General features: G+C 47.6%; 1 long non-coding RNA gene across 1 annotated transcript; it reads left to right on the top strand.

The window, feature by feature from the left end:
• Positions 1 to 6,136: 6,136 nt before the first annotated feature.
• Positions 6,137 to 22,474, top strand: LOC310891595. The gene is made up of 3 exons (XR_014577643.1): positions 6,137 to 6,317; positions 6,460 to 6,662; positions 20,062 to 22,474. It is a non-coding gene; the product is annotated as an uncharacterized lncRNA (long non-coding RNA).
• Positions 22,475 to 23,875: the final 1,401 nt, after the last annotated feature.

Genomic DNA, 23,875 nt, shown 5'->3' with positions numbered 1-23,875 from the left:
ATGATTATACGATTAACCGTGTGCTTGGCCTGAATGACCCCAAAGCACTGAGGATCTCTATTTTTACTGCTGTACTTTGGTGCACAAATAGGGCCTCTCTTAGGTAAATACTAGCATCGCTTCCCTCTGGGTGAGGTACTTGACAAGGCAGGGGAACAGTTTTTAATCATGCAGACTTCCATGAATTCTGGCCTCCTAAATTTCAGCAGTGGAGCCAGCTGTGGACTGACATGCTCCTGGCAGAGCCATTCTGCTTGTTAGATATTACCTCTTGAGCTCAAAATTGTTTTTGTTACTTTGGTTCTTTAGACTAGCTTTCAAGAGCTACAGCTTTTGAGTGTATCCTTTGATTACTCCGTTTAGACAAACATACCAGTTTCATTTTTTCATACTGCTTTTTGACATATGAAAGCAAACTTTATTACGCTAAATAACAGGACCAGGGCACAAAGTGGCTATTTCGGACATCATCTTGTAATTATAGATTAACTTGAAGGAGAAAAGAAGGTGGTCTCTTTTAGGTGTAGTTAATATAGCCAAGCATATTTTTACATGGTAGTAAAAAAATAATAATTTGTCAAAGTCTTTCAACAGAAGAAGGAGACTGGGGCACTTAGGTATGACAAACAACTTGTTCCTAGCTATATAAATCAAAGTAAAAAATCATCTGGAAGAAGTCTCAGATATTGGAAATTTGTTAAAGAGTAATCATAGAATCATAGAATACCCTGAGTTGGAAGGACCCACAAGAATCCACACAGGACCACCCGAGAAGCAGACCCTATGTCTGAGAGTGCTGTCCAAATGCTTCTTGAACTCCAGCAGACTCAGTGCCATGACCATGCCTTGGGGAGCCTGTTCCAGTGCCCGACCACTCTCTCGGTGAAGAATCTTTTCCTAACACCCAGCCTGAACCTCCCCTGTCACAGCTCCATGCCGTTTCCTCGGGTCCTGTCGCTATCCCCAGAGAGCAGAGATCAGCGCCTGCCCCACTGCTCCCCCTTGGGTGGAAATCGGAGGCTACGATGAGGTCTTCCCTGAGCCTCCCCTGCTGTAGGCAGAACAAACCAAGTGACTTCAACTGCTCCTCATACATCTTGCCCTCTACACCCTTCATCATCTGCATAGCCATCCTTTGGACACTCTCTAATAGGTTTGAGTCCTTCTTATATTGTGGTGCCCAAACCCACATATGATACTCAAGCGGAGTCTTCACCAGCACAGATTAGAGCGGCACAGTCCTTTCCCGCAGCATTCTGATTGTGAATTCTGATGGTGAATCTGGGGGGGCAACATTGCCAGTTGTCTGCTTGCATTACCATAAAAATCCCACAGCAGGATTTTTTTTTGGTAAATTTATAAGGAATAAATATTATTGAATGAAGTAAATATATCTTTACATATAGGTAAGCTTGCAATTCTGTATGTCAACTATGGGAAAGTCTTCAGAAAAGGCAGGTAACAAGGCTATGTAATTACACTACTTACTATCTGTGGTAACTTCTTATGTATTTATTTATTTAGAATTCTTTTCACCCTGTCATTAAAAGAATATTGACTAGTTGTGCTCTTCAGCCAATGGTGCTTTCTTTCCTTGATAAAGATCACATTATAGCCACAAGTTCTGATTGTAAACAGGGATTCCGTTGTCTCAGCCCTAGGCACTCGTTTAAACACTTAGCACAGTGGGTTCTGGCTTAGGACAGTGATCAGTAATGTAGAAGGCAGTGATAAAATAAATAGTGTCACTATTAATATGGGATATTGATAAACCTCCTTAAAATATTCTCTTTACCTGTCTGTCTACATTTTATCTCAAGTCATTTCCCAGCCCTGTAAAGTAAAAGGAACCACGTTCCTGACAGATAGTTAGTTATTGATAGTTCGATAGTTAGATAGCTAGATAGTTAGTTATTAGGCAATCAGATTGCGGGAAGCTCAGAAACTAAAAAGGCACCATTCTTCAATTCTTAGTCTGGTCTTCATTTCTTGATATTCCCAGAAACATATAATTATTTGGGGTGGAAAAGACCTTTAAGATCATCGAGTCCAACCATTAAGCTAGCACTCTCAGTCCACTGCTAAACCATATCCCCACGTCTCTTAGCTACCTCCAGGGATGGCGACTCCACCACGTCTGTGGGCAGCCTATTCCAATGCCTAACCAACCTTTTCATGAATAAATTCTTGCTGATAGACAATCTAAACCTCTGTTGGGGCAACTTGATGCCATTGCCTTACCACTTGCCACCTGAGAAATGAGACTGACACACTCAGTAAGAAAAAAGGGTGAGTGCTAGGAGAAAGAGTTAGTGGAAAAGTTAGGAAAAAAAGTTAGTTTGGGGGAGAAAGAAGAGATTGGAAACCTAAAAGAGGCAGTTGACGGGCTGTGCTCCTTCTCCTCTACCAAGACAGGGACTCCCTCTTGTTAAGCCTTGCGCCTTCATCTCTTGGTCAGGAATAGATTTGACTAGTGCTATGATCATATAAAAAGCTCGTGGGCTGAGATAAAGACAGTTTAATTGGACAGAAAAGGAAGAGAAATAATAATATGTACAAAGCAGGTGATGTACAATGCCCTTGCTCACCACCCAGTGACTAATGCCCAGCCTGTCCCCAAGCAGTGGTCCCTCTCCTGCTCCAGCCCGCTACCCCATATAATTGTTCAGCATGACACCACATGGTATGGGACATCCCTTTGGCCAACCTGGGTCAGCTGTTCCGACTGAATCCCTTCCCAGCTTCTTGTGCGCTGACAGATAGTTAGTTATTGATAGTTAGATAGTTAGATAGGGAACCTGTGTCCTCTCACAATGCCAGCAAGTCGGTGTTAAAATGATCTCTGCACAGTGCAGCGCCGCCCTCTGCTGCTAACCGAGGCTGCAGCAAAACGGAATACTTTCTATTTCATTCTCTGTTTTCTTTCTTTGTCTTTCTTTCTTTCTTTCTTTCTTCCTTTCTTTCTTTCTTTCTTTCTTTCTTTCTTTCTTTCTTTCTTTCTTTCTTTCTTTCTTTCTTTCTTTCTTTCTTTCTTTCTTTCTTTCTTTCTTTCTTTCTTTCTTTCTTTCTTTCTTTCTTTCTTTCTTCCTTCCTTCCTTCCTTCCTTCCTTCCTTCCTTCCTTCCTTCCTTCCTTCCTTCCTTCCTTCCTTCCTTCCTTCCTTCCTTCCTTCCTTCCTTTCTTCTTTCTTTCTTCTTTCTTTCTTTCTTTCTTTCTTTCTTTCTTTCTTTCTTTCTTTCTTTCTTTCTTTCTTTCTTTCTTTCTTTCTTTCTTTCTTTTTTCCTTCCTTCCTTCTTTCCTTCCTTCCTTCCTGCTTTCCTTCTTTCCTTCTTTCCTTCTTTCTCTCTGTCTTTCTTTCTCTCTGTCTTTCTTTCTGTCTTTCTTTCCTTTCCTTCTTTCCTTCTTTTTCTTTCTTTCCTTCTTTCCTTCTTTCTCTTTCTTTCCTTCTTTCTTTCCTTTTCTTTCTTTCCTTTTTCTTTCTTTCCTTTTTTCTTTCTTTCTTTCTTTCTTTCTTTCTTTCTTTCTTTCTTTCTTTCTTTCTTTCTTTCTTTCTTTCTTTCTTTCTTTCCTTCCTTCCTTCCTTCCTTCCTTCCTTCCTTCCTTCTTTCCTTCTTTCTTTTTCCTTTCTTTCTTTCTTTCCTTCTTTCTTTTTCCTTTCTTTCTTTCTTTCTTTCTTTCTTTCTTTCTTTCTTTCTTTCTTTCTTTCTTTTTTTCTTTCTTTCTTCCTTTCTTTTTTTCCTCCTTTCTTTCTTTCCTCCTTTCTTCTTTCCTCCTTTCTTTCTTTCCTCCTTTCTTTCTTTTCTTCTTTCTTTCTTTCTTTCTTTCTTTCTTTCTTTCTTTCTTTCTTTCTTTCTTTCTTTCTTTCCTTCCTTCCTTCCTTCCTTCCTTCTTTCTTTCCTTCTTTCTTTCCTTCTTTCCTTCTTTCCTTCTTTCCTTCTTTCCTTCTTTCTTTCCTTCTTTCCTTCTTTCCTTCCTTTTTTCCTTCTTTCCTTCTTTCCTTCTTTCCTTCTTTCCTTCTTTCCTTCTTTCTTCCTCCTTTCTTTCTTTCCTCCTTTCTTTCTTTCCTCCTTTCTTTCTTTCTTTCTTTCTTTCCTCCTTTCTTTCTTTCTTTCTCTTTCTTTCTTTCTTTCTTTCTTTCTTTCTTTCTTTCTTTCTTTCTTTCTTTCTTTCTTTTTCTTTCTTTTTCTTTCTTTCTTTCTTTCTTTCTTTCTTTCTTTCTTTCTTTCTTTCTTTCTTTCTTTCTTTCTTTCTTTCTTTCTTTCTTTCTTTCTTTCTCTTTCTCTTCTCTTCCTTCCTTCCTTCCTTCCTTCCTTCCTTCCTTCCTTCCTTCCTTCCTTCCTTCCTTCCTTCTTCCTTTCTTCCTTCCTTCCTTCCTTCCTTCCTTCCTTCCTTCCTTCCTTCTTCCTTCCTTCCTTCCTTCCTTCCTTCCTTCCTTCCTTCCTTTCTTCCTTTCCTTTTCTTTTTCTTTCTTTCCTTTATATTTCTCTTTCTTTCTCTTTTTCTTTCTTTTTCTCTTTCTCCCTTCCTCCATTCCTCCCTTCCTCCCCTCTTTCCTTACTTGTTTTCTTGTTTCCTTCCTTGTTTCGTTCCCTGATTCCTTCTTCCTTCTTTCCTTGTTTCCTTCCTTGTTTCCCTGTTTCATTCCTTCCTTGTTTCCTTCTTTGTATGTTTTTAGAAAGACCTTACAGTGCTATGAGGAAATCATTGTAGTTTGTTGTGTTTTTTTTGATATGTTGGTTTTTTCAATTGCCAGGGCCTTCTGGTGTCGTGGATTATCTTCCCTGACATATCTTGTAAGAGTATTTGGTGCTGCATAACCTGAACCCCTGAAGCAGGCATCAGAGTCACAGGTGCTGTCAGACAGCTGTCAGACACCAGCCTGCCTGCTCTCACCCCATGCCACAAAATAACCTGGCCTGAGCTTGTGACATCCACAACACCCTGTGCTGTAACTGGCCTATATGAGCCCCGTCTGGCCTCCATGTAGGAAGACAGGTGCTCTGGTTCCCAAAAGGTTGGCACTGCTCCTGGAGCAATTTGAGGGGACAGGGTCCAAAAGTCCACTCTTTTCACAAACTTTATTATGTGATCCACTAGGTCTTAGCATGAGATATTTTATCTCCTCTGCACCGATGCTTTTGGAGATATACAGGCATTTAGTTTCTGTGTCTCCTGAAATGCAAATATGCATATAGGATTACAGGTAAGCAAATAAATGTATACATGTATATAAAACAGTCTGTCTGTGTAGAAAATCACTGTGTATATTTACACACATTTGCATCTATTTGTAGATACACATACACTTGCCTGGACTTGCACCCACTGCATGCACTGTAAACAGATATTTTCAGATTTAGCGCTTCCCAGCCGATATAATTGAGCCACCAATCAGCGAGCGCACGAAGGGCACGTGGCTCAAACAGCACGCAGCCAATCAGAGGAGCACTGTGAGATGAGCACTCCCGCCCCGTCACAAAATGTCGGCCCTCAGCGTGCAGCAAGGGGAGGGACTTGCTGTTTCCATGGACCACTGCATAAGCTAAACGCACAGGCCGGTTTGGGCTGCATGGCACAGACTGTCATTGCATGCTTATTTCAGGAGCCATATACACTGCTGGGTCTTATCCACAAATTCAGCTGTTTCCCTCTTGCATTTTCTACTTTATTGCATAAAACAATACTGCACACATGCAGTATTGTCTCTGTGTTTTTAGAAATGCAAATATCCATAGACAATTACAGGTAAGAAAATAGGTGTAGACGTCAATGTAAATAGTGTTTATATGTAGAAAACCACTGTGTATATTCACACATATTTGCATTTATTTGTGGATATACATACACGTGTCCGTACACACACACACTGCACGTATCGTAGATAGGTATTTTCACATTTAGCGCTTCCCGGCCAGAAGGCAGCAGGCCACCAATCAGCAGGCGAGCGCAGGGCACATGGCTCGAGCAGCACGCAGTCAATCAGAGAGACACTGTGAGATAAGCTCTCCCTCCCCGCCAGAAAATGTCGGCCCCCAGTGTGTTGCATGTGGAGGGATTTCTTGTTCTCATGGCAACTGCACAAGCTAGACACATAGGCCGGTTTGGGCTGCCAGTCACAAGAGAAGGCGTAACTGGGAGGAGGCAGGGGGGTTCTGCCTGCAGGAGGGTAAGACTGGTGGGAGGTTCTTGGGTGCCTGCGAGCAGTGACAGAGGCTGCTGGTGGCCTGCTGCAAGAGGTGTCTCGGTAACCCGCCCAAGCTTCTGGCTGAGCCAAGTCATCTACAGTCATCTCCAGGCATTCGGGGTTGTTTCTGTCAAGTGAGTTTCAAGACGAGCCTGAGGAACGTCTTTTGTACGGCAAAGCCGCGGCTGCCAAATGCCCCGTCTGTGGAGCATGTTGCTGTCCTCGGCTTGCTGCAAAATAAGAAAGTATAGTACTGAAAGGATTCCTTGCTTCCAGGCGGTGTTGCTCCTTCGCAGCTGGTGGCAAGGAGGACAGTGCTGGGAGCTCGAAGTACTGCCTTCTGAAGATCTGCTCTTCAACGCCAGCAGCGCATTTGTTCCTTGGCAAAAGGAGCGGAACTTCCTTCTCCCAGAAGTGTTGCTGCAGAATTTTGGAAGTGCAAGTGAGGATTTTATCCTGCAAACGCAAGGGAACCAAAGGTTGGTACATGCTGGGTAGCTACCTTTGCCTCCACCAGATTGTAGTTACGAAAAATTCTGCGTTACGAAAAATTCTGCGTAAGTTCTGGCAAAAGCAGCAGACCCGTATGGGGTATCTACCTGAATTTTGGCCAAATTGGGAAGTACATGCATGCCCAGTAGCTACCCATTCCTCCTCCCAGGCATACTTTGTGACTTTTTTGGCCTCTTCCAGAGAGAGAAGGACTTGTGGATTTGGTCCGCAGACCCCTTCAGCCTACGTACCCGAGAACTTTGGCCAATTTTGGAGGGAGGTGCATGCCAAAAGGCTTCTCTTGCCTCTGGCTGATCTTGTTTGTCAAAACTTTGTGGCTAGCTCCAGATACAGATTTGCTTTTGGATCCTGTCCTCAGATCGCTTCAGGCTACGTACCCGAGAACTTTGGCCAATTCTGGAGGGAGGTACCTGCCTGGGTACCTTCACTTCCCTTCGCTGGTCATGTTTGGGAAAAGTTTTGGGTTAGCTCCAAACAGAGAACTGCTTGTCCATAGCAGCTGAAGACCCCTCTGCGGTAGGTCTCTCACAAGTTTGCCTCTACTTTGGAGGTAGCTGCATGCCTGCTGGCTACCACTGCTTCCTCCAGGGAAGCTTCTGGAAATGTTTGGGATTCTGCCTGAGAGAGATTTAGTTCTGGGTACCAGCTGCAAAGCCCTTCAGGGTAGGGACACCACAAGGTTGGCCAAGTTTAGAGGGAAGTGTATGCCTGGTAGCTACCCTTGCCTTCTCACCTCGGCATGCTTCTGCAAAAGATTTGGCTTCCTCCAAGAGAGGTTTTTTCTTTGTGGATCCTAAACTCGCATCCCTCTAGGCCAGGTAACAGAGAATTTTGGCTAATTTGGAGGTTGGTACATGCCCGGTAGCTACCTTTGCCTCCACCAGATCGTAGTTATGAAAAATTCTGTGTTACCTGCGTAAGTTCTGGCAAAAGCAGCATACCCGTATGGGCTATCTACCTGAATTTTGGCCAAATTGGGAAGTACACGCATGCCCAGTAGCTACCCGTTCCTCATCCCAGGCATAGTTTGTGAAAGTTTTTGGCCTCTTCCAGAGAAAGTGGAACTAGTGGATTCGGTCCACAGACCCCTTCAGGCTACGTACCCGAGAACTTTGGCCAATTTTGGAGGGAGGTGCATGCCAAGAGGCTTGTCTTGCCTCTGGCTGATCTTGTCTGCCAAATCTTTGTGGCTAGCTCCAGATACAGATTTGCTTTTGGATCCTGTCCTCAGATCGCTTCAGGGTAGGTACCTGAGAACTTTGGCCAAGTTTGGAGGGAGGTACCTGCCTGGGAACCTTCACTTCCCTTCGCTGATCATGTTTGGAAAAAGTTTTGGGCTAGCTCCAAACAGAGAACTGCTTGTCCACAGCAGCTGAAGACCCCTCTGCGGTAGGTCTCTCACAAGTTTGCCTCTACTTTGGAGGTAGCTGCATGCCTGCTAGCTACCACTGCTTCCTCCAGGGAAGCTTCTGGAAATGTTTGGGATTCTGCCTGAGAGAGATTTAGTTCTGGGTACCAGCTGCAAAGCCCTTCAGGGTAGGGACACCACAAGGTTGGCCAAGTTTAGAGGGAAGTGTATGCCTGGTAGCTACCCTTGCCTTCTCACCTCGGCATGCTTCTGCAAAAGATTTGGCTTCCTCCAAGACAGATTTTTTCTTTCTGGATCCTAAACTCGCATCCCTCTAGGCTACGTAACAGAGAATTTTGGCTAATTTGGAGGTTGGTACATGCCCGGTAGCTACCTTTGCCTCCACCAGATTGTAGTTATGAAAAATTCTGTGTTACCTGCGTAAGTTCTGGCAAAAGCAGCATACCCGTATGAGGTATCTACCTGAGTTTTGGCCAAATTGGGAAGTACAAGCATGCCCAGTAGCTACCCGTTCCTCCTCCCAGGCATACTTTGTGAATGTTTTTGGACTCTTCCAGAGAGAGAGGGACTTGGGGATTCGGTCTGCAGACCCCTTCAAGCTACGTACCCAAGAATTTGGCCAATTTTGGAGGGAGGTGCATACCAAGAGGCTTCTCTTGCCTCTGGCTGATTTTGTTTGTCAAAACTTTGTGGCTAGCTACAGATGCAGATTTGATTTTGGATTCTGTCCTCAGATCGCTTCAGGGTAGGTACCTGAGAACTTTGGCCAAGTTTGGAGGGAGGTACCTGCCTGGGGACCTTCACTTCCCTTCGCTGATCATGTTTGGGAAAAGTTTTGGGCTAGTTCCAAACACAGAACTGCTTGTCCGTAGCAGCTGAAGACCCTCGGCGGTAGGTCTCTCACTAGTTTGCCTCTACTTTGGAGGTAGCTGCATGCCTGCTGGCTACCACTGCTTCCTCCAGGGAAGCTTCTGGAAATGTTTGGGATTCTGCCTGACAGAGATTTAGTTCTGGGTACCAACTGCAAAGCCCTTCAGGGTAGGGACACCACAAGGTTGGCCAAGTTTAGAGGGAAGTGTATGCCTGGTAGCTACCCTTGCCTTCTCACCTCGGCATGCTTCTGCAAAAGATTTGGCTTCCTCCAAGAGAGGTTTTATCTTTGTGGATCCTAAACTCACACCCCTCCAGGCCAGGTAACAGAGAACTTTGGCTAATTTGGAGGTTGGTACATGCCCGGTAGCTACCTTTGCCTCCACCAGATTGTAGTTATGAAAAATTCTGTGTTACCTGCGTAAGTTCTGGCAAAAGCAGCAGACCCGTATGGGGTATCTCCCTGAGTTTTGGCCAAATTGGGAAGTACACGCATGCCCAGTAGCTACCCGTTCCTCCTCCCAGGCATAATTTGTGAAAGATTTTGGACTCTTCCACAGAAAATGGGACTTCGGGATTCAGTCCGTAGACCCCTTCAGGCTACGTACCCAAGAACTTTGGCCAATTTTGGAGGGAGATGCATGCCAAGAGGCTTCTATTGCCTCTGGCTGATCTTGTCTGCCGAATCTTTGTGGCTAGCTCCAGATACATATTTGCTTTTCGATCCTGTCCTCAGATCGCTTCAGGGTAGGTACCTGAGAACTTTGGCCAAGTTTGGAGGGAGGTACCTGCCTGGGGACCTTCACTTCCCTTCGCTGATCATGTTTGGGAAAAGTTTTGGGCATGCTCCAAACAGAGAACTGCTTGTCCGTAGCAGCTGAAGCCCCTCCGCGGTAGGTCTCTCACTAGTTTGCCTCTACTTTGGAGGTAGCTGCATGCCTGCTGGCTACCACTGTTTCCTCCAGGGAAGCTTCTGGAAATGTTTGGGATTCTGCCTGACAGAGATTTAGTTCTGGGTACCAACTGCAAAGCCCTTCAGGTAGGGACACCACAAGGTTGGCCAAGTTTAGAGGGAAGTGTATGCCTGGTAGCTACCCTTGCCTTCTCACCTCGGCATGCTTCTGCAAAAGATTTGGCTTCCTCCAAGACAGATTTTTTCTTTCTGGATTCTAAACTCGGATCCCTCCAGCTTAGGTAACAGAGAATTTTGGCTAATTTGGAGGTTGGTACATGCCAGGTAGCTACCTTTGCCTCCACCACAATGTACTTATGAAAAATTCTGTGTTACCTGCGTAAGTTCTGGCAAAAGCAGCAGACCCGTATGGGGTATCTACCTAAATTTTGGCCAAATTGAGATGTACACAAATGCCCAGTAGCTACCCGTTCCTCCTCCCAGGCATACTTTGTGAAAGTTTTTGGCCTCTTCCACAGAAAATGGGACTTCGGGATTCGGTCCGCAGACCCCTTCAGGCTACGTACCCAAGAACTTTGGCCAATTTAGAGGGAGGTGCATGCCAAGAGGCTTCTCTTGCCTCTGGCTGATCTTGTCTGCCAAATCTTTGTGGCTAGCTCCAGATACAGATTTGCTTTTGGATCCTGTCCTCAGATCGCTTCAGGGTAGGTACCTGAGAACTTTGGCCAAGTTTGGAGGGAGGTACCTGCCTGGGTACCTTCACTTCCCTTCCGTGAACATGTTTGGAAAAACTTTTGGGCACGCTCCAAACAGAGAACTCCTTGTCCATAGCAGCTGAAGACCCCTGCGTGGTAGGTCTCTCACCGGTTTGGCAGTACTTTGGAGGTAGCTGCGAGCCTGCTAGCTACCACTGCTTCCTCCAGGGAAGCTTCTGGAAATGTTTGGGATTCTGCCTGAGAGAGATTAAGTTCTGGGTACCAGCTGCAAAGCCCTTCAGGGTAGGGACACCACAAGGTTGGCCAAGTTTAGAGGGAAGTGTATGCCTGGTAGCTACCCTTGCCTTCTCACCTCGGCATGCTTCTGCAAAAGATTTGGCTTCCTCCAAGACAGATTTTTTCTCTTTGTGAATCCTAAACTCGGATCCCTCTGGCTTAGGTAACAGAGAATTTTGGCTAATTTGGAGGTTGGTACATGCCCGGTAGCTACCTTTGCCTCCACCAGATCGTAGTTATGAAAAATTCTGTGTTACCTGCGTAAGTTCTGGCAAAAGCAGCAGACCCGTATGGGGTATCTACCTAAATTTTGGCCAAATTGGGAAGTACACGCATGCCCAGTAGCTACCCGTTCCTCCTCCCAGGCATAATTTGTGAAAGTTTTTGGCCTCTTCACGAGAAAATGGGACTTGGTGATTCGGTCTGCAGACCCCTTCATGCTACGTACCCAAGAACTTTGGCCAATTTTGGAGGGAGGTCCATGCCAAGAGGCTTCTCTTGCCTCTGGCTGATCTTGTCTGCCAAATCTTTGTGGCTAGCTCCAGATGGAGATTTGCTTTTGGATCCTGTCCTCAGATCGCTTCAGGGTAGGTACCTGAGAACTTTGGCCAAGTTTGGAGGGAGGTACCTGCCTGGGTACCTTCACTTCCCTTCGCTGATCATGTTTGGGAAAACTTTTAGGCTAGCTCGAAAAACAGAACTGCTAGCTGCAAACACAGAAATGCTTGTCCATAGCAGCTAAGACCCCTCCGCGGTAGGTCTCTCACAAGTTTGCCTCTACTTTGGAGGTAGCTGCATGCCTGCTGGCTACCACTGCTTCCTCCAGGGAAGCTTCTGGAAATGTTTGGGATTCTGCCTTTGAGAGATTTAGTTCTGGGTACCAGCTGCAAAGCCCTTCAGGGTAGGGACACCACAAGGTTGGCCAAGTTTAGAGGGAAGTGTATGCCTGGTAGCTACCCTTGCCTTCTCACCTCGGCATGCTTCTGCAAAAGATTTGGCTTCCTCCAAGAGCGGTCTTTTCTTTGTGGATCCTAAACTCGCATCCCTCCAGGCCAGGTAACAGAGAATTTTGGCTAATTTGGAGGTTGGTACATGCCCGGTAGCTACCTTTGCCTCCACCAGATCGTAGTTATGAAAAATTCTGTGTTACCTGCGTAAGTTCTGGCAAAAGCAGCATACCCGTATGGGGTATCTCCCTGAGTTTTGGCCAAATTGGGAAGTACACGCATGCCCAGTAGCTACCCGTTCCTCCTCCCAGGCATACTTTGTGAAAGTTTTTGGCCTCTTCCACAGAAAGTGGGACTTCGGGATTCGGTCCGCAGACCCCTTCAGGCTACGTACCCGAGAACTTTGGCCAATTTTGGAGGGAGGTGCATGCCAAGAGGCTTCTCTTGCCTCTGGCTGATCTTGTTTGTCAAAACTTTGTGGCTAGCTCCAGATACAGATTTGCTTTTGGATCCTGTCCTCAGATCGCTTCAGGGTAGGTACCTGAGAACTTTGGCCAAGTTTGGAGGGAGGTACCTGCCTGGGTACCTTCACTTCCCTTCGCTGATCATGTTTGGGAAAACTTTTGGGCTAGCTCCAAACACAGAACTGCTTGTCCATAGCAGCTGAAGACCCCTCCGCCGTAGGTCTCTCACAAGCTTGCCTCTACTATGGAGGTAGCTGCATGCCTGCTGGCTACCACTGCTTCCTCCAGGGAAGCTTCTGGAAATGTTTGGGATTCTTACTGAGAGACATTTAGTTCTGGGTACCAGCTGCAAAGCCCTTCAGGGTAGGGACACCACAAGGTTGGCCAAGTTTAGAGGGAAGTGTATGCCTGGTAGCTACCCTTGCCTTCTCACCTCGGCATGCTTCTGCAAAAGATTTGGCTTCCTCCAAGACAGATTTTTTCTCTTTGTGAATCCTAAACTCGGATCCCTCTGGCTTAGGTAACAGAGAATTTTGGCTAATTTGGAGGTTGGTACATGCCCGGTAGCAACCTTTGCCTCCACCAGATTGTAGTTATGAAAAATTCTGTGTTACCTGCGTAAGTTCTGGCAAAAGCAGCAGACCTTTATGGGGTATCTACCTAAATTTTGGCCAAATTGGGACGTACAAGCATGCCCAGTAGCTACCCGTTCCTCCTCCCAGGCATACTTTGTGAAAGTTTTTGGCCTCTTCCACAGAAAATGGGACTTGGGGATTCGGTCCGCAGACCCCTTCAGGCTACGTACCCAAGAACTTTGGCCAATTTAGAGGGAGGTGCATGCCAAGAGGCTTCTCTTGCCTCTGGCTGATCTTGTCTGCCAAATCTTTGTGGCTAGCTCCAGATACAGATTTGCTTTTCGATCCTGTCCTCAGATCGCTTCAGGGTAGGTACCTGAGAACTTTGGCCAAGTTTGGAGGGAGGTACCTGCCTGGGTACCTTCACTTCCCTTCCGTGAACATGTTGGGAAAAACTTTTGGGCACGCTCCAAACAGAGAACTCCTTGCCATAGCAGCTGAAGACCCCTCCGCTGTAGGTCTCTCACTGGTTTGGCAGTACTTTGGAGGTAGCTGCGAGCCTGCTAGCTACCACTGCTTCCTCCAGGGAAGCTTCTGGAAATGTTTGGGATTCTGCCTGAGAGAGATTTAGTTCTGGGTACCGGCTGCAAAGCCCTTCAGGGTAGGGACACCACAAGGTTGGCCAAGTTTAGAGGGAAGTGTATGCCTGGTAGCTACCCTTGCCTTCTCACCTCGGCATGCTTCTGCAAAAGATTTGGCTTCCTCCAAGAGAGGTTTTTTCTTTGTGGATCCTAAACTCGCATCCCTCTAGGCCAGGTAACACAGAATTTGGGCTAATTTGGAGGTTGGTACATGCCCGGTAGCTACCTTTGCCTCCACCAGCTCGTAGTTATGAAAAATTCTGTGTTACCTGCGTAAGTTCTGGCAAAAGCAGCATACCCGTATGGGGTATCTCCCTGAGTTTTGGCCAAATTGGGAAGTACACGCATGCCCAGTAACTACCCGTTCCTCCTCCCAGGCATACTTTGTGAAAGTTTTTGGCCTCTTCCACAGAAAGTGGTACTTCGGGATTCGGTCCGCAGACCCCTTCAGGCTACGTACCCGAGAACTTTGGCCAATTTTGGAGGGAGGTGCATGCCAAGAGGCTTCTATTGCCTCTGGCTGATCTTGTCTGCCAAATCTTTGTGGCTAGCTCCAGATGGAGGTTTGATTTTGGATCCTGTCCTCAGATCGCTTCAGGGTAGGTACCTGAGAACTTTGGCCAAGTTTGGAGGGAGGTACCAGCCTGGGGACCTTCACTTCCCTTCGCTGATCATGTTTGGAAAAACTTTTGGGCTCGCTCCAAACACAGAGAACTGCTTGTCCATAGCAGCTGAAGACCCCTCCGCGGTAGGTCTCTCACAAGTTTGCCTCTACTTTGGAGGTAGCTGCATGCCTGCTGGCTACCACTGCTTCCTCCAGGGAAGCTTCTGGAAATGTTTGGGATTCTGCCTGAGAGACATTTACTTCTGGGTACCAGCTGCAAAGCCCTTCAGGGTAGGGACACCACAAGGTTGGCCAAGTTTAGAGGGAAGTGTATGCCTGGTAGCTACTTTTGCCTTCTCACCTCGGCATGATTCTGCAAAAGATTTGGCTTCCTCCAAGAGAGATTTTCTCTTTGTAGATCCTAAACTCGCATCCCTCTAGGCTACGTAACAGAGAATTTTGGCTAATTTGGAGGTTGGTACATGTCCGGTAGCTACCTTTGCCTCCACCACAATGTACTTATGAAAATTTCTGTGTTACCTGCGTAAGTTCTGGCAAAAGCAGCATACCCGTATGGGGTATCTACCTGAATTTTAGCCAAATTGGGAAGTACAAGCATGCCAAGTAGCTACCCGTTCCTCCTCCCAGGCATACTTTGTGAAAGGTTTTTGCCTCTTCCAGAGAAAGTGGGACTTGGGGATTCGGTCTGCAGACCCCTTCAGGCTACGTACCCGAGAACTTTGGCCAATTTTGGAGGGAGGTGCATGCCAAGAGGCTTCTCTTGCCTCTGGCTGATCTTGTCTGCCAAATCTTTGTGGCTAGCTCCAGATACAGATTTGCTTTTGGATCCTGTCCTCAGATCGCTTCAGGGTAGGTACCTGAGAACTTTGGCCAAGTTTGGAGGGAGGTACCTGCCTGGGTACCTTCACTTCCCTTCGCTGATCATGTTTGGGAAAACTTTTGGGCTAGCTCCAAACACAGAACTGCTTGTCCATAGCAGCTGAAGACCCCTCCGCCGTAGGTCTCTCACAAGCTTGCCTCTACTATGGAGGTAGCTGCATGCCTGCTGGCTACCACTGCTTCCTCCAGGGAAGCTTCTGGAAATGTTTGGGATTCTGCCTGAGAGACATTTACTTCTGGGTACCAGCTGCAAAGCCCTTCAGGGTAGGGACAGCACAAGGTTGGCCAAGTTTAGAGGGAAGTGTATGCCTGGTAGCTACCCTTGCCTTCTCACCTCGGCATGCTTCTGCAAAAGATTTGGCTTCCTCCAAGACAGATTTTTTCTCTTTGTGAATCCTAAACTCGGATCCCTCTGGCTTAGGTAACAGAGAATTTTGGCTAATTTGGAGGTTGGTACATGCCCGGTAGCAACCTTTGCCTCCACCAGATCGTAGTTATGAAAAATTCTGTGTTACCTGCGTAAGTTCTGGCAAAAGCAGCATACCCGTATGGGGTATCTCCCTGAGTTTTGGCCAAATTGCGAAGTACATGCATGCCCAGTAGCTACCCGTTCCTCCTCCCAGGCAGAATTTGTGAAAGTTTTTGGCCACTTCCAGAGAGAGAGGTACTTGGGGATTCGGTCTGCAGACCCCTTCAAGCTACGTACCCAAGAACTTTGGCCAATTTTGGAGGGAGGTGCATGCCAAGAGGCTTCTCTTGCCTCTGGCTGATTTTGTTTGTCAAAACTTTGTGGCTAGCTCCAGATACAGATTTGCTTTTGGATTCTGTCCTCAGATCGCTTCAGGGTAGGTACCTGAGAACTTTGGCCAAGTTTGGAGGGAGGTACCTGCCTGGGTACCTTCACTTCCCTTCGCTGATCATGTTTGGAAAAACTTTTGGGCTAGCTCCAAACAGAGAACTGCTTGTCCGTAGCAGCTGAAGCCCCTCCGCGGTAGGTCTCTCACTAGTTTGCCTCTACTTTGGAGGTAGCTGCATGCCTGCTGGCTACCACTGCTTCCTCCAGGGAAGCTTCTGGAAATGTTTGGGATTCTGCCTGACAGAGATTTAGTTCTGGGTACCAGCTGCAAAGCCCTTCAGGGTAGGGACACCACAAGGTTGGCCAAGTTTAGAGGGAAGTGTATGCCTGGTAGCTACCCTTGCCTTCTCACCTCGGCATGCTTCTGCAAAAGATTTGGCTTCCTCCAAGAGCGGTTTTATCTTTGTGGATCCTAAACTCGCATCCCTCTAGGCCAGGTAACAGAGAATTTTGGCTAATTTGGAGGTTGGTACATGCCGGGTAGCTACCTTTGCCTCCACCACAATGTACTTATGAAAAATTCTGTGTTACCTGCGTAAGTTCTGGCAAAAGCAGCATACCCGTATGGGGTATCTCCCTGAGTTTTGGCCAAATTGCGAAGTACATGCATGCCCAGTAGCTACCCGTTCCTCCTCCCAGGCATACTTTGTGAAAGTTTTTGGCCTCTTCCAGAGAAAATGGGACTTGGGGATTCGGTCCGCAGACCCCTTCAGGCTACGTACCCAAGAACTTTGGCCAATTTAGAGGGAGGTGCATGCCAAGAGGCTTCTCTTGCCTCTGGCTGATCTTGTCTGCCAAATCTTTGTGGCTAGCTCCAGATACAGATTTGCTTTTGGATCCTGTCCTCAGATCGCTTCAGGGTAGGTACCTGAGAACTTTGGCCAAGTTTGGAGGGAGGTACCTGCCTGGGTACCTTCACTTCCCTTCCGTGAACATGTTGGGAAAAACTTTTGGGCACGCTCCAAACAGAGAACTCCTTGTCCATAGCAGCTGAAGACCCCTCCGCGGTAGGTCTCTCACTGGTTTGGCAGTACTTTGGAGGTAGCTGCGAGCCTGCTAGCTACCACTGCTTCCTCCAGGGAAGCTTCTGGAAATGTTTGGGATTCTGCCTGAGAGAGATTTAGTTCTGGGTACCAGCTGCAAAGCCCTTCAGGGTAGGGACACCACAAGGTTGGCCAAGTTTAGAGGGAAGTGTATGCCTGGTAGCTACCCTTGCCTTCTCACCTCGGCATGCTTCTGCAAAAGATTTGGCTTCCTCCAAGAGAGGTTTTTTCTTTCTGGATCCTAAACTCGCATCCCTCTAGGCCAGGTAACACAGAATTTGGGCTAATTTGGAGGTTGGTACATGCCCGGTAGCTACCTTTGCCTCCACCAGCTCGTAGTTATGAAAAATTCTGTGTTACCTGCGTAAGTTCTGGCAAAAGCAGCATACCCGTATGGGGTATCTCCCTGAGTTTTGGCCAAATTGGGAAGTACACGCATGCCCAGTAACTACCCGTTCCTCCTCCCAGGCATACTTTGTGAAAGTTTTTGGCCTCTTCCACAGAAAGTGGGACTTCGGGATTCGGTCCGCAGACCCCTTCAGGCTACTTACCCGAGAACTTTGGCCAATTTTGGAGGGAGGTGCATGCCAAGAGGCTTCTCTTGCCTCTGGCTGATCTTGTCTGCCAAATCTTTGTGGCTAGCTCCAGATGGAGATTTGATTTTGGATCCTGTCCTCAGATCGCTTCAGGGTAGGTACCTGAGAACTTTGGCCAAGGTTGGAGGGAGGTACCAGCCTGGGGACCTTCACTTCCCTTCGCTGATCATGTTTGGAAAAGCTTTTGGGCTCGCTCCAAACACAGAGAACTGCTTGTCCATAGCAGCTGAAGACCCCTCCGCGGTAGGTCTCTCACAAGTTTGCCTCTACTTTGGAGGTAGCTGCATGCCTGCTGGCTACCACTGCTTCCTCCAGGGAAGCTTCTGGAAATGTTTGGGATTCTGCCTGAGAGACATTTACTTCTGGGTACCAGCTGCAAAGCCCTTCAGGGTAGGGACACCACAAGGTTGGCCAAGTTTAGAGGGAAGTGTATGCCTGGTAGCTACCCTTGCCTTCTCACCTCGGCATGCTTTTGCAAAAGATTTGGCTTCCTCCAAGAGCGGTTTTTTCTTTGTGGATCCTAAACTCGCATCCCTCCAGGCCAGGTAACAGAGAATTTTGGCTAATTTGGAGGTTGGTACATGCCCGGTAGCTACCTTTGCCTCCACCAGATCGTAGTTATGAAAAATTCTGTGTTACCTGCGTAAGTTCTGGCAAAAGCAGCAGACCCGTATGGGGTATCTCCCTGAGTTTTGGCCAAATTGGGAAGTACACGCATGCCCAGTAGCTACCCGTTCCTCTTCCCAGGCATACTTTGTGAAAGTTTTTGGCCTCTTCCACAGAAAGTGGGACTTCGGGATTCGGTCCGCAGACCCCTTCAGGCTACTTACCCGAGAACTTTGGCCAATTTTGGAGGGAGGTGCATGCCAGAAGGCTTCTCTTGCCTCTGGCTGATCTTGTCTGCCAAATCTTTGTGGCTAGCTCCAGATGGAGATTTGATTTTGGATCCTGTCCTCAGATCGCTTCAGGGTAGGTACCTGAGAACTTTGGCCAAGGTTGGAGGGAGGTACCAGCCTGGGGACCTTCACTTCCCTTCGCTGATCATGTTTGGAAAAACTTTTGGGCTCGCTCCAAACACAGAGAACTGCTTGTCCATAGCAGCTAAGACCCCTCCGCGGTAGGTCTCTCACAAGTTTGCCTCTATTTTGGAGGTAGCTGCATGCCTGCTGGCTACCACTGCTTCCTCCAGGGAAGCTTCTGGAAATGTTTGGGATTCTGCCTGAGAGACATTTAGTTCTGGGTACCGGCTGCAAAGCCCTTCAGGGTAGGGACACCACAAGGTTGGCCACGTTTAGGGGGAACTGTATGCCTGGTAGCTACCCTTGTCTTCTCACCTCGGCATGCTTCTGCAAAAGATTTGGCTTCCTCCAAGACAGATTTTTTCTTTCTGGATTCTAAACTCGGATCCCTCTAGGCTTAGGTAACAGAGAATTTTGGCTAATTTGGAGGTTGGTACATGCCCGGTAACTACCTTTGCCTCCACCAGATTGTAGTTATGAAAAATTCTGTGTTACCTGCGTAAGTTCTGGCAAAAGCAGCATACCCGTAGGGGGTATCTCCCTGAGTTTAGGCCAAATAGGGAAGTACATGCATGCCCAGTACCTACCCGTTCCTCCTCCCAGGCATACTTTGTGAAAGGTTTTGGCCTCTTCCAGAGAAAATGGGACTTGGGGATTCTGTGTGCAGACCCCTTCAGGCTACGTACCCAAGAGCTTTGGCCAATTTTGGAGGGAGGTGCATGCCAAGAGGCTTCTCTTGCCTCTGGCTGATCTTGGATGCCAAATCTTTGTGGCTAGCTCTAGATGCAGATTTGCTTTTGGATCCTGTCCTCAGATCGCTTCAGGGTAGGTACCTGAGAACTTTGGCCAAGTTTCGAGGGAGGTACCTGCCTGGGTACCTTCACTTCCCTTCGCTGATCATGTTTGGGAAAACTTTTGGCCTCGCTCCAAACACAGAACTGCTTGTCCATAGCAGCTGAAGACCCCTCCGCGGTAGGTCTCTCACAAGTTTGCCTCTACTTTGGAGGTAGCTGCGAGCCTGCTAGCTACCACTGCTTCCTCCGGGGATGCTTCTGGAAATGTTTGGGATTCTGCCTGAGAGAGATTTAGTTCTGTGTACCAGATGCAAAGCCCTTCAGGGTAGAGACACCACAAGGTTGGCCAAGTTTAGAGGGAAGTGTATGCCTGGTAGCTACCCTTGCCTTCTCACCTCGGCATGCTTCTGCAAAAGATTTGGCTTCCTCCAAGACAGATTTTTTTTTTTTTTGGATCCTAAAATCGGATCCCTCTAGCCTAGGTGACAGAGAACTTTGGCTAATTTGGAGGTTGGTACATGCAAGGTAGCTACCTTTGCCTCCACCAGATTGTACTTATGAGAAATTCTGTGTTACCTGCGTTAGGTTTGGCAAAAGCAGCCTACCTGTCTGTTATTTGTTACCTGCCTGTCTCTGCACGTCCTGTAGCTCTCACGGATTAGCTGAAATTGCACAGAGTTTCCCCAGTTTTTACTCTGTCTGTTGAGGTCTGATCCTGTTTGCCCCGTAAGGCTCTTTCCAAGTATCTCATGGAGCCTTTCCTTTTGGCATTCTCTCAACAGAGCTGAAACCTCGGGTTGCTGCTTCAGACTCCTCCAAGGCCGTTGCTCTAGTACGTTTATGTCCATCGGTGTAGGTTCCCAACCCTGCAACAATGGAATAGACATTTTTTGTTTGATTTCATTTTGTTTGGTTGTTTCTTTTCATTTTGACCTTTTCTTTTTTTTTGGTCTTTCCTTCAATCCTACCAGTTTGGTTAGTTTGAATCCTCCTCTTTGTTTTGTTGTTTCTTTGCTGTATTCAGACATCAGCACCCCACCCCATTTTCCTTGTGCATTGCCTCCCTCCTAGAACCATAGAATGGCTGGTGTTGGAAGGGACCTTAAAGACCATCCAGCTCAAGCCCACCTGCACTGGTGCCCCAGGACCCTGTTGGAAGCCGCAGGTCTGGGCTGGGGCCAGCTCTGGCTTGAGGGTGACTGAGGCTGTGGCTCTCAGCCCTGCAGTGGGACATGGCGGTTGCCTAGCAGCACTGTGGGTCACAATAGGCACTGCCCCTGACAGCACAGGGCTGCCATGCGGTCATGGTCCCTGTCCTTGGCTTCCCAAGGAGCTGGCTCCCCATTCTTGGTTCTGACCGAGGTGCTGGATGTGCGAGTCCATGAGTCCCCAAGTGCCACAGTGCGGACTTCTCGCTCTTCCCCCTGAAGCTGAACACTGTCTTTTGGTTCCACCATACCTGTGCCCCTGAGAAGGTCCACATCCATGACGTCCATGGCCCAGCTCTCTGGAGCTCACGGCTGGGCTGTCCTGCCCCAGGGTGTCCTGCCAGGTGCCTGGAGCAGACTGGAAATGTTTGGCCTACATGCATTAGTTCTGGACAAAAGCAGCATACCCAGTGTGTGCCAAACCCTGGCTGGGCATCAGAACAGAATCTTGAAGTCTGCCGTGCCCAAAGTGGAACCTTTTTCTTCACTGCTTATAAAATGGACATTAAAGTTAACTCTTAATAAGATAAGGAGAATAAGGAAGTACATGCTAAACATAGAAGACTATAATACTTAACTTTTTGCCCAAATCATGCTAATTGTCATCCCAGGGTGGGACAGATAAGCTTAGGATATCAAAGTGTTAGGAGGTAGTGGTAAAAAAAAATAATGTTAGGAAAAATCTTAGAGTGAGGAAAAAAGGGAGAGCTGGGGGGAAGGGGAGAAGAAAAAATTGAAAACCTAGAAGAGGCAGTCGATGTTCTGTGCTCCTTCTCCACCAAGACAGGGGCACCTCCTTGGTAAGCTCTGCACCTTCACCTTCACTTCGGCGAGGAATACCTGGGATAACATTTATAGCTTTATAAACGTATTAACTGCCTATTGGGTTAGTGGCAAAGATTCATTTCAGCTGCCTATTGGGTCAGTGGAATAGACCCACAAGAAAGAGGAGAACCCCTTGCCATTAAGACCTCGGGGTTCTCCGATTTGGCTGCATCTGTTCAAAAACCAGCCTGCATACAAGCGATGCAGGACAAGGATCTGTTACCGAGATCCCCAAAGCTAGCCCTGACTGGTCTGCCAAGGTTAACTCCCCCTTATCTGTGGCCTCCCACACAGCATAAAGACACATGTAGCTAGTGTCCAAGACCACACACAAACTGCCTGTGCTATGAATGTTGCCCTGGATGCAACACAGCTTCCACAGAAGCAGGTTCCTGTAACTACCTGGAGTGAGTTTGTGCAAGATATAGCGAATTATGGGTCTTGTATGGGCTGGCTCGGAATCGACCCCTGGGAAAGCACCCAAGCCTCCCCAGTGGGTTTGCCAGCTCCATACCACTGAGCCCAAGAAAGAGTTCAAACCAAAATTCTACAACAAATATAATGACCTGGGGTGTACGGCCTTGGCTACAACAGAGTCTCAAACACTGTATCTCCCACAACACCTCTTCTTTGTTCATGAACAGCAGGTCTTGTGGGGCATCCCCCCAGTAGGCTCACTAACCAGCTGAGTCAGGAAGCTGTCTTCCACACACTCCAGGAACCTCCTAGACTGCTTCCTCGGGGCTCTATCGTATTTCCAGCATATGTCCGGAAAGTTGACGTCACCCACAAGAAGTGCTGGCGATTGTGTGACTTCCAACAGCTGCTTATAGAATCACAGAATTGTAGGGGTTCAAAGGGACCTCCAGAGATCATCGGGTACAAACCCCCTGCCAAAGTAGGTTCCCTTGAGCAGGTTGCACAGCTAGGCGTCCAGACGGCTCTTCAATATCTCCAGAGAAGGAGACTCCACAACCTCCCTGGGCAGCTTGTTCCAGTGCTCCATCACCCTCACTATGAAGAAGATCCTCCGCATATTGGTGCGGAACGTCCTCTGACTCATTTTATGGCCATTGCCCCTTCTCCTTTGGCTACCTGAATTTTGGCCAAATTGGGAAGTACATGCATGCCCAGTATCTACACGTTCCTCCTCCCAGGCATACTTAGTGAAAGTTTTAGGCCTCTTCCAGAGAAAGTGGGACTTGGGGATTTGGTCCGCAGACCCCTTCAGGCTACGTACCCGAGAACTTTGGCCAATTTTGGAGGGAGGTGCATGCCAAGAGGCTTCTCTTGCCTCTGGCTGATCTTGTCTGCCAAATCTTTGTGGCTAGCTCCAGATACAGATTTGCTTTTGGATCTGTTGTGGTTTAACCCGGCTGGCAGCTAAACACCACACAGCCGTTCGCTCACCCTCCCCCCTCCCTCTCTGGGATGGGGGAGAGAAACGGGAAAGTGAAGCCGGTGAGTTGAGATAAAGACAGTTTATTAAGACAGAAATATAATAATAACAATAATAATAATAATAGTGATAATGATAATAGTATTAATAATAATAATGTGTAAGAAAACAAGTGATGCACAATGCAATTGCTCACCACCCGCTGACCGATGCCCAGCCTATCCCCGAGCAGCCGGCCCCCCACCCCGGCCAGCCACCCCTATATATTGTTTAGCATGACGTCAGATGGTATGGAATACCCCTTTGGCCAGTTTGGGTCAGCTGTCCTGGGTCTGTCCCCTCCCAGCTCCTGCTGCACCCCCAGCCTGCTCGCTGGCAGGACAGAGCGAGAAGCCGAAAAGTCCTTGGCCTGGTGTAAACACTGCTCTGCAACAATTAAAACATCAGCATGTTATCAGCACTCTCCTCATCCTAATCCAAAACATAGCACCCTACCAGCTACTATGAGGGAAAATTAACTCTGTCCTAACTGGAACCAGGACAGGATCCTGTCCTCAGATCGCTTCAGGGTAGGTACCTGAGAACTTTGGCCAAGTTTGGAGGGAGGTACCTGCCTGGGTACCTTCACTTCCCTTCGCTGATCATGTTTGGGAAAAGCTTTGGGCTAGCTCCAAACACAGAGAACTGCTTGTCCATAGCAGCTGAAGACCCCTCCGCCGTAGGTCTCTCACTAGTTTGGCCCTACATTGGAGGTAGCTGCATGCCTGCTAGCTACCACTGCTTCCTCCAGGGAAGCTTCTGGAAATGTTTGGGATTCTGCCTGAGAGAGATTTAGTTCTGGGTACCAGCTGTAAAGCTCTTCAGGGTAGGGACACCACAAGGTTGGCCAAGTTTAGAGGGAAGTGTATGCCTGGTAGCTACCCTTGCCTTCTCACCTCGGCATGCTTCTGCAAAAGATTTGGCTTCCTCCAAGACAGATTTTTTTTCTTTGTGGATCCTAAACTCGGATCCCTCTAGGCTACGTAACAGAGAATTTGGGCTAATTTGGAGGTTGGTACATGCCCTGTAGCTACCTTTGCCTCAACCACAATGTACCTATAAAAATTTCTGTGTTACCTGCGAAACTTCTGGCAAAATTAGCATACCCATAAGGGGTATCTCCCT

Source organism: Anser anser (genome assembly GCF_964211835.1).
Source record: "Anser anser genome assembly, contig: HAP1_SCAFFOLD_260, whole genome shotgun sequence".
Lineage (NCBI taxonomy): Eukaryota > Metazoa > Chordata > Aves > Anseriformes > Anatidae > Anser > Anser anser.
The sequence above is the reverse complement of the archived record's forward strand: the minus strand, read 5'-3'. Positions and strand labels throughout refer to the sequence as shown.